Genomic DNA, 9,287 nt, shown 5'->3' on the forward strand with positions numbered 1-9,287 from the left:
GTTAACATTGTCTGGTTGTTATTAGGGGGTTAAGTTTTTACATTTGTGTTTGTATGCTTTGTATGATGGTGGTTAGATGTCTTACGTTTCTGTTGAATTGATATGTACTGTTATGTCTGGTATGTTACTTTGCAATATATCACTGATGAAAATTACTTTGTAATACTAAATATGTAATTATGGTATATTTCAATACGAGAAGGATGACTAATTATATTTATAATTTATACAAAATTATATATTTTAATATGAAGTAATTTACAAATTTATACTATTTTATTTTCCAAAATTATATATTTTAGCATGTAACACGTGAGTTAAAATTAATTCAAAAATAAAATAAAAATGGTCGGGAGTTGGGATAAATTTAATACTATGATTTAAACAAGGCCAAACCTTATTTGATCCTTGAAACGGTCTGTGTTTAGCAATTTCTTCATAGAAACTCTGCCGGAAGACTTGACGTTTTGGTAAACCATGTTCACTTTATTCATCATTATTGATACGCAAATTATTCATCATTTTTCAAAGTATAGAAGTGAATGTTTTCTAGTTGCGCTCTGAATCGTTCTTGGTCAGACTCATAGTTACTGCTCATCATTCCGGATTGTTGACAACCCTAGTTGCAATACTTGATTAGAATTATTCTAACCTCGCATCACTTTAGATTTGAATGCTACACTATTGCAAACTCAGTTGCTTTTCTAGAAGACGAGCAAGACACTTTGAATATAAGCATTTTCAAAGTCAGTAAAATATAAAGAAAACTTGAAGTCTCCCTGTTCTCTTAACAATAGTCATCGATATCCATGCCTACGGTCATCTATTCAAGACAAAAGACTTGCATTTACAGTCAATGCATGAACTTAGAATGTTCATTAAAATGGAATCTATACTTAATTCGGCGAGCAATGTGCTATCAGACTAGATATCCATGGAAATGGATTTCTATTTTTACACTGCTTGTTGTTTCCTCGTCATCTTCTCAAATGCTTCAACTGCAATCGACACCCTTTCTCAATCAGACTCACTCACCGACGGCATTACCTTAGTCTTCGGTGATGGAAGCTTTCAATTGGGTTTCTTCTCTCCTGGCAGTTCTAAGAACCGCTACCTGGGAATCTGGTACAACAACATCCCCATGCAAACTGTTGTTTGGGTTGCAAACAGGGTAAACCCAATAAACGATTCCACTGGCTTGTTGAAGATACAAAGTAATGGGAAAATCCTGCTTCTAGTTCAGAACACAACAGCTGTTTGGTGCGCTAACTCGATAGCAAGAGTTGAGAATCCAGTATTGCAGCTCCTGGATTCAGGTAATCTTGTTGTCAGAGATGGAAAGTGTTAAGATCGTCCCGAATAAGCAACGAACAAGTAAAAATAGTAGAAGAAATTGAGAAGATGAACACACAAATTTAACGTGGAAAAACCCCTCAAAAGAGGATAAAAAACCACGGGCAAAGATAATTTTACTATAATGGCAAAAGAATGAAGAGTACAAAAGATGGAGATAAAAATTAAACCCCGAAAACCCAAAAAATAAAGAACCCTCAAACGTAAACACAAAATTCTCTGAATGTGTTATGAGTTCTAATCTAATGGGTGTCTCTTAATTCTAAGATTGTAAAGGAGCCTATTTATAGGCTAAATTAGTAAGTCAAATAAACTATACTAATAAATGCTAAATATATTATACTAATAAATACTAAATCTTCTAGAAAGAAAATATATTTTTGTTTAACTTGACTTGCAAGCAATCTCTTAGAATTTGGGTCACACAATTCTAACAATCTCCACCTTGACACGAATTCTTTCAATGCCATCTTTGCCAAAACCCGCCACGGGCCTATCTTGAACTATGCAGGGAATTAACTGAGTCGAATCTATGCTTAGAAGGTGGAAGACTTCTAGCCTTCGACTTGTGCACTGCCAAATCAAAACTAACCCGGGTCTGATTTTCACGAATACAGTGCCCTAACTTTTCAAAACCTGCATCCAAAAGAGAACCTCTCTTCAACGAAACGGTCATACCTTTTTCCCTCCTATGACCAAGTTGCCTCCGCTTCAAATGAGTTGACTTTGACTCCGTAACGGACGAGGAACGTCCGATTTCACCGGTCACTGTAGAACCTTCCAGAATATAAAGACTGCCGGCTCTTTTACCTTTTAACAAAACGAGAGCTCCACGAGATACTTTAATGTCGCTCGACTTGATGTTGATTCTGCATCCTTTCAAGTCTAAAATACTCAAGGAGATGAGATTCTTTCGTAAATCAGGTACATACCTGACATCTGAGAGTGTCCTAATCGTCCCATCGTGTGTCCTAATTTTAACAGTACCAATACCGATTATTTTACTAGATGAATCGTTTCCCATGTGCACAACTCCACCTTCAACTGAACTGTATGTGGAGAACCATTCTCTATTGGGACACATGTGGAAAGAACATCCTGAATCTAGGATCTACTCAGACGTAAGCTTGGAGTTATCGCTCGTTGACACTAACAAGAAATCATCACCGCCTTCATCGACCAAATTAGCACCAGCTACATCTTCCTCGTTACTCTCAGCAGCTCTTTTATTTCGCAGTTTATAACAATATGCTTTGACGTGACCTAACTTTTGCAATAGCGACACCTTTTGTCTCGTTTCTTTGATGCTACCAAAACGGAAGCTTGTCTATCTGCTTTGCTATTCAAATCAAACTCATTGTCGAGTTTGTCTCTACTCAACAAATGACCCTTCACATCTTCGAACAAGAGTTTGTCTCTGCCATAAATCAGGGTTTCCCTGAAAGACTTGTATGAAGAGGGTAAAAGCATAATAACAGCATAGCTTGATCTTCATCGTCAATATGAACCTCAACGTTCTTTAAATCATTTAAAAGAGTGATGAATTGACTGATGTGATCTTTAAGAAGCTCACCTTCGTTCATGCGAAATGTAAATAGACGTTGTTTCAACACTAAACGGTTAGCCAGAGGCTTAGTCGCATAAAGAGTTTCTAACCTTTTCCACAAGGCGAATGAGGTCTTCTCCATCAATACCTCCTGCAATACTGTATTCGCGAGGCACAACTGGATTGCAGACAAGGCCTTTTCATCAAGCTCTTCTCATTCTGTTTGATTTAGATTCTCAGGCTTTTTCCCTGTAACAACCTTTTTCAAGCCATTTTGAACTAGAATTGCCATCATCCGAACTTGCCACAGATTGAAATTTGTCTCACCATCGAACTTCTCAATTTCAAACCTTGTTGCTGCCATCTCTGACCGGGCTGATCTATGAAAGTTAAACTAGCTCTGATACCACTTGTTAGGATCGTCCCGAATAAGCAACGAACAAGTAAAAATAGTAGAAGAAATTGAGAAGATGAACACACAAATTTAACGTGGAAAAACCCCTCAAAAGAGGATAAAAAACCACGGGCAAAGATAATTTTACTATAATGGCAAAAGAATGAAGAGTACAAAAGATGGAGATAAAAACTAAACCCCGAAAACCCAAAAAACAAAGAACCCTCAAACGTAAACACAAAATTCTCTGAATGTATTATGAGTTCTAATCTAATGGGTGTCTCTTAATTCTAAGATTGTAAAGGAGCCTATTTATAGGCTAAATTAGTAAGTCAAATAAACTATACTAATAAATGCTAAATATATTATACTAATAAATACTAAATCTTCTAGAAAGAAAATATATTTTTGTTTAACTTGACTTGCAAGCAATCTCTTAGAATTTGGGTCACACAATTCTAACAGAAACCAGAGAATTACTTGTGGCAAAGCTTTGATTATCCATCAGATATAATGTTACCAGGGATGAAAATTGGTATTGATTTAAGAACTGGTCTCCATCGAAGACTAGCAGCCTGGAAGAACTAGGATGATCCATCTCCAGGTGATCTTACTTACGGTGTAGAACTTGAAGGAACCCTAGAGATGGTGCTAAGGAAAGGCTCGGAAAAGTACTATCGGAGTGGGTTATGGAATGGCGATGGATTTAGTGGGACGCCAAATTTAAGGTCGAATCCCATCTTTGATTATGACTTTGTGTGGAACGAAAATGAGGTTTACTATATATATTCCCTTAAAAACAAATCAGTGATGTCGAGGTTTGTTTTGAACCAAACCCAAAGTGTAAGACAAATGTATACATGGAACCCAGAAACTCAAACTTGGAAGTTGTTCTCAATCATGCCAAGTGACTTATGTGACAGAAGTGGACTTTGTGGTCCAGACGGGGACTGTGATAACAATAAGCTCCCGGCTTGTCAATGTTTGACAAGGTTCAGACCGAAATGGCTCGAGAGATGGAACTCATCGGATTGGTCCGACGGCTGCATACACAGTAAGCCACTTCACTGCAAGAGTGGAGACGGGTTTATCAGAATTGGGAAGGTGAAAACCCCAGACACCATAAACTCTTGGGTTAATAAAACTATGAATCTCAAGGAATGTAGAGCCAAGTGCTTGAGGAACTGTTCCTGCATGGCCTACACTAATCTATATGTTACAAGAGGAGGTAGTGGCTGCGCCATGTGGTATGGAGATTTGCTTGATATCAAACAGTTTCAATCAGATGGTCAGGATCTTTACATCAGAGTGTCTGCTTCAGAAGCAGGTACTGCTTTATAAAACTACATGTTATTACATCTTGTGATAATGCTTTTTGGGTTTTTGTGTAATAAAGAATTAATATTTGTGCTTCTTTATCAATATTGAAAATGGCAGAACGGAAGAAAAAGGCTAAGGTGAAACTTGCCATCATACTTGGGACGGTAATTGCTGCGATTTTGGGGTTTCTTTTAATCGTTTGTTACATTCTCAGAAGCAGGAGAAAGTTAAAAGTTAACACTAATTATGGCCCTCATAAATGTACTAATTTTGTTCTTTGTTACAAATACCATAGTCATTTTGCTTGCTCGAACTTGTGTGTTCGATACTCATATTGTGTCCGACATGGATGTATTTGGTTTTTTAAGTTTATGCATTCAGAGGGTAACTGGAGGATTATATCTCATACCCAAATCCAAAAATGTGTGAGATGCTTCAAGAAAATGAAGAGTTAGAAGTTGCGCATCATAGAAAATCCCAATCTCCATCCCAGTTTTTGGGAAAATTAAACAGTACTATTGATTTTTTTCCCCTTTTTACTTGATTTCCTACAAATTTGTATGATCTAAGAAACAGAGTCCCATAGTGCATATACCAAGTGCTTGTCTATGATTTATACTGTTTTTAGATGAAGTGAAAGACAAGAATCTAAATGATAGAGAGGATAAAGACGAGAATGAAGATATGGAGCTTGCAGTATTCGAGTTTGGGACCATAGCTCAAGCTACTGATTCTTTTTCATTTAACAACAAGCTAGGTCAATGTTAGGGTCGTCCCGATTAAGCAACGAACAAGTAAAAATAGTAGAAGAAATTGAGAAGATGAACACACAAATTTAACGTGGAAAACCCCTCAAAAGAGGATAAAAAACCACGGGCAAAGATAATTTTACTATAATGGCAAAAGAATGAAGATACAAAAGATGGAGATAAAAACTAAACCCCGAAAACTCGAAAAACAAAGAACCCTCAAACGTAAACACAAAATTCTCTGAATGTGTTATGAGTTCTAATCTAATGGGTGTCTCTTAATTCTAAGATTGTAAAGGAGCCTATTTATAGGCTAAATTAGTAAGTCAAATAAACTATACTAATAAATGCTAAATATATTATACTAATAAATACTAAATCTTCTAGAAAGAAAATATATTTTTGTTTAACTTGACTTGCAAGCAATCTCTTAGAATTTGGGTCACACAATTCTAACAATTTCCACCTTGACACAAATTCTTTCAATGCCATCTTTGCCAAAACCCGCCACGGGCCTATCTTGAACTATGCAGGGAATTAACTGAGTCGAATTTATGCTTAGAAGGTGGAAGACTTCTAGCCTTCGACTTGTGCACTGCCAAATCAAAACTAACCTGGGTCTGATTTTCACGAATACAGTGCCCTAACTTTTCAAAACCTGCATCCAAAAGAGAACCTCTCTTCAACGAAACGGTCATACCTTTTTCCCTCCTATGACCAAGTTGCCTCCGCTTCAAATGAGTTGACTTTGACTCCGTAACGGACGAGGGACGTCTGATTTCACCGGTCACTGTAGAACCTTCCAGAATATAAAGACTGCCGGTTCTTTTACCTTTTAACAAAATGAGAGCTCCACGAGATACTTTAATGTCACTCGACTCGATGTTGATTCTGCATCCTTTCAAGTCTAAAATACTCAAGGAGATGAGATTCTTTCGTAAATCAGGTACATACCTGACATCTTAGAGTGTCCTAATCGTTCCATCGTGTATCCTAATTTTAACAGTACCAATACCGATTATTTTACTAGATGAATCGTTTCCCATGTGCACAACTCCACCTTCAACTGAACTGTATGTGGAGAACTATTCTCTATTAGGACACATGTGGAAAGAACATCCTGAATCTAGGATCCACTCAGACGTAAGCTTGGAGTTATCGCTCGTTGACACTAACAAGAAATCATCACCGCCTTCATCGACCAAATTAGCACCAACTACATCTTCCTCGTTACTCTCAGCAGCTCTTTTATTTCGCAGTTTATAACAATCTGCTTTGACGTGACCTAACTTTTTGCAATAGCGACACCTTTTGTCTCGTTTCTTTGATGCTACCAAAACGGAAGCTTGTCTATCTGCTTTGCTATTCAAATCAAACTCATTGTCGAGTTTGTCTCTACTCAACAAATGACCCTTCACATCTTCGAACGAGAGTTTGTCTCTGCCATAAATCAGGGTCTCCCTGAAAGACTTGTATGAAGAGGGTAAAGAGCACAATAATAGCATAGCTTGATCTTCATCGTCAATATGAACCTCAACATTCTTTAAATCATTTAAAATAGTAATGAATTGACTGATGTGATCTTTAAGAAGCTCACCTTCGTTCATGCGAAACGTAAATAGACGTTGTTTCAACACTAAACAGTTAGCTAGAGACTTAGTCGCATAAAGAGTTTCTAACCTTTTCCACAAGGCGAATGAGGTCTTCTCCATCAATACCTCCTGCAATACTATATTCGCGAGGCACAACTGGATTGCAGACAAGGCCTTTTCATCAAGCTCTTCCCATTCTGTTTGATTTAGATTCTCAGGCTTTTTCCCTGTAACAACCTTTTTCACGCCATTTTGAACTAGAATTGCCATCATCCGAACTTGCCACAGATTGAAATTTGTCTCACCATCGAACTTCTCAATTTCAAACCTTGTTGCTGCCATCTCTGACCGGGCTGATCTATGAAAGTTAAACTAGCTCTGATACCACTTGTTAGGATCGTCCCGATTAAGCAACGAACAAGTAAAAATAGTAGAAGAAATTGAGAAGATGAACACACAAATTTAACGTGGAAAAACCCCTCAAAAGAGGATAAAAAACCACGGGCAAAGATAATTTTACTATAATGGCAAAAGAATGAAGAGTACAAAAGATGGAGATAAAAACTAAACCCCGAAAACCCGAAAAACAAAGAACCCTCAAACGTAAACACAAAATTCTCTGAATGTGTTATGAGTTCTAATCTAATTGGTGTCTCTTAATTCTAAGATTGTAAAGGAGCCTATTTATAGGCTAAATTAGTAAGTCAAATAAACTATACTAATAAATGCTAAATATATTATACTAATAAATACTAAATCTTCTAGAAAGAAAATATATTTTTGTTTAACTTGACTTGCAAGCAATCTCTTAGAATTTGGGTCACACAATTCTAACAGTCAAGGAGGTTTTGGTCCTGTTTATAAGGTAAAACTTGCTGTAATTTAGCCCAATGATCTTTCTTTATTTTATTGAAAGCTCATAAAGTGTAGTAAAATATTCCAGGGGACACTAGGAAATGGACAAGAAATTGAAGTGAAGAGACTTTCAAAGAGTTCCGGACAAGGATTGCATGAGTTTAAGAATGAAGTAAAGTTGATTGCCAAACTTCAGCATCGGAATCTTGTAAGGCTTCTTGGATGTTGCATTCATGGAGATGAGAGAATGCTAGTTTATGAATACATGCCTAATAGAAGCCTTGACTCCTTCATTTTCGGTATGAAAATCATTACAAACCTCTCAATATTATCACTTTTGCTTCTTCAATAACCAAATGAGTTGCAAGACTAACAAGAATACCTACTTTCCAGATCATACGAGACGCAGAGTTTTATCTTGGTCTAAGCGTTTCCGGATTATCTGCGGGATTGCTAGGGGACTACTCTACCTTCATCAAGACTCAAGGTTGAGGATAATCCATAGAGATCTTAAAACTAGTAATGTTCTACTTAATAGTGAGATGAACCCAAAAATTTTAGATTTTGGCCTTGCAATAACTTTTGGAGGAGATCAAACAGAAGCTAATACAAATAGAGTAGTCGGAACTTAGTAAGTGTACTATTATGCCACTGCTATACTATTTGACCTATAAATCCCCATAACTAAATTTTCTTTTATCCAACAATGTTCTGTAGTGGTTATATGGCACCAGAATACGCTATCGATGGGTTGTTTTCTGTAAAGTCAGATGTTTTTAGCTTTGGGATATTATTGTTGGAGATTATAAGCGGAAGAAAGAACAGAGGATTTTATCATGTAAATCAAAGTGGCAACCTCATTGAACATGTAAACATCGACAAATGCTATTATCATTATGTTTTGTCAGTTAAACTTCAAATGCTAAAAGGTTTGAATTTGGCTGCAGGCATGGAGATTATGGAAAGAAAGCAAACCTTTGGATCTTGCCGATGATTTCTTAGCAGACACTGGAGACCTATCCGAATTGCTACGGTGCATACACGTTAGCCTTTTATGTATACAACAGCATCCTGAGGAAAGACCAAACATGTCATCTGTGGTTCTAATGTTGGGAAGTCATAATGAATTGCCTTCGCCTAAACAACCTGGTTTCTTGTTTTACAATAAACCCTTTGAAGCTGATTGTTCATCCGGAAACGACAGATTGTCTTCGAGAAATGAAATAAGTTTATCATTATTAGAGGCTAGATAAGAAAAAGATTGTATGGCTCACTCAATCTGTTATGTTCCAAACTATCAGTCCCACTTATTTGATCAAGCAAGATTTTAGGTTTTTCATAAAGCTTTAGACATTGAAGGAAGATAATTGTTGTGGTGATAATTCTTGTTCCCTCGACAAATTGTTTAAATTTAGTGTTTAGATTCTTGAATCATGTTGTAGATGCAAAAATAAATTAGTATACAAGTAAAAAGGCTT

The 9,287-nt window shown here is 36.7% G+C and overlaps 1 pseudogene; it reads left to right on the forward strand.

Annotated features, from left to right (window-relative positions):
* Nucleotides 1–934: 934 nt before the first annotated feature.
* LOC107917266 (G-type lectin S-receptor-like serine/threonine-protein kinase At4g27290) lies at nucleotides 935–9,287 on the forward strand (annotated as a pseudogene).

The sequence above is a fragment of the Gossypium hirsutum genome, chromosome A01 (genome assembly GCF_007990345.1).
Source record: "Gossypium hirsutum isolate 1008001.06 chromosome A01, Gossypium_hirsutum_v2.1, whole genome shotgun sequence".
NCBI lineage: Eukaryota > Viridiplantae > Streptophyta > Magnoliopsida > Malvales > Malvaceae > Gossypium > Gossypium hirsutum.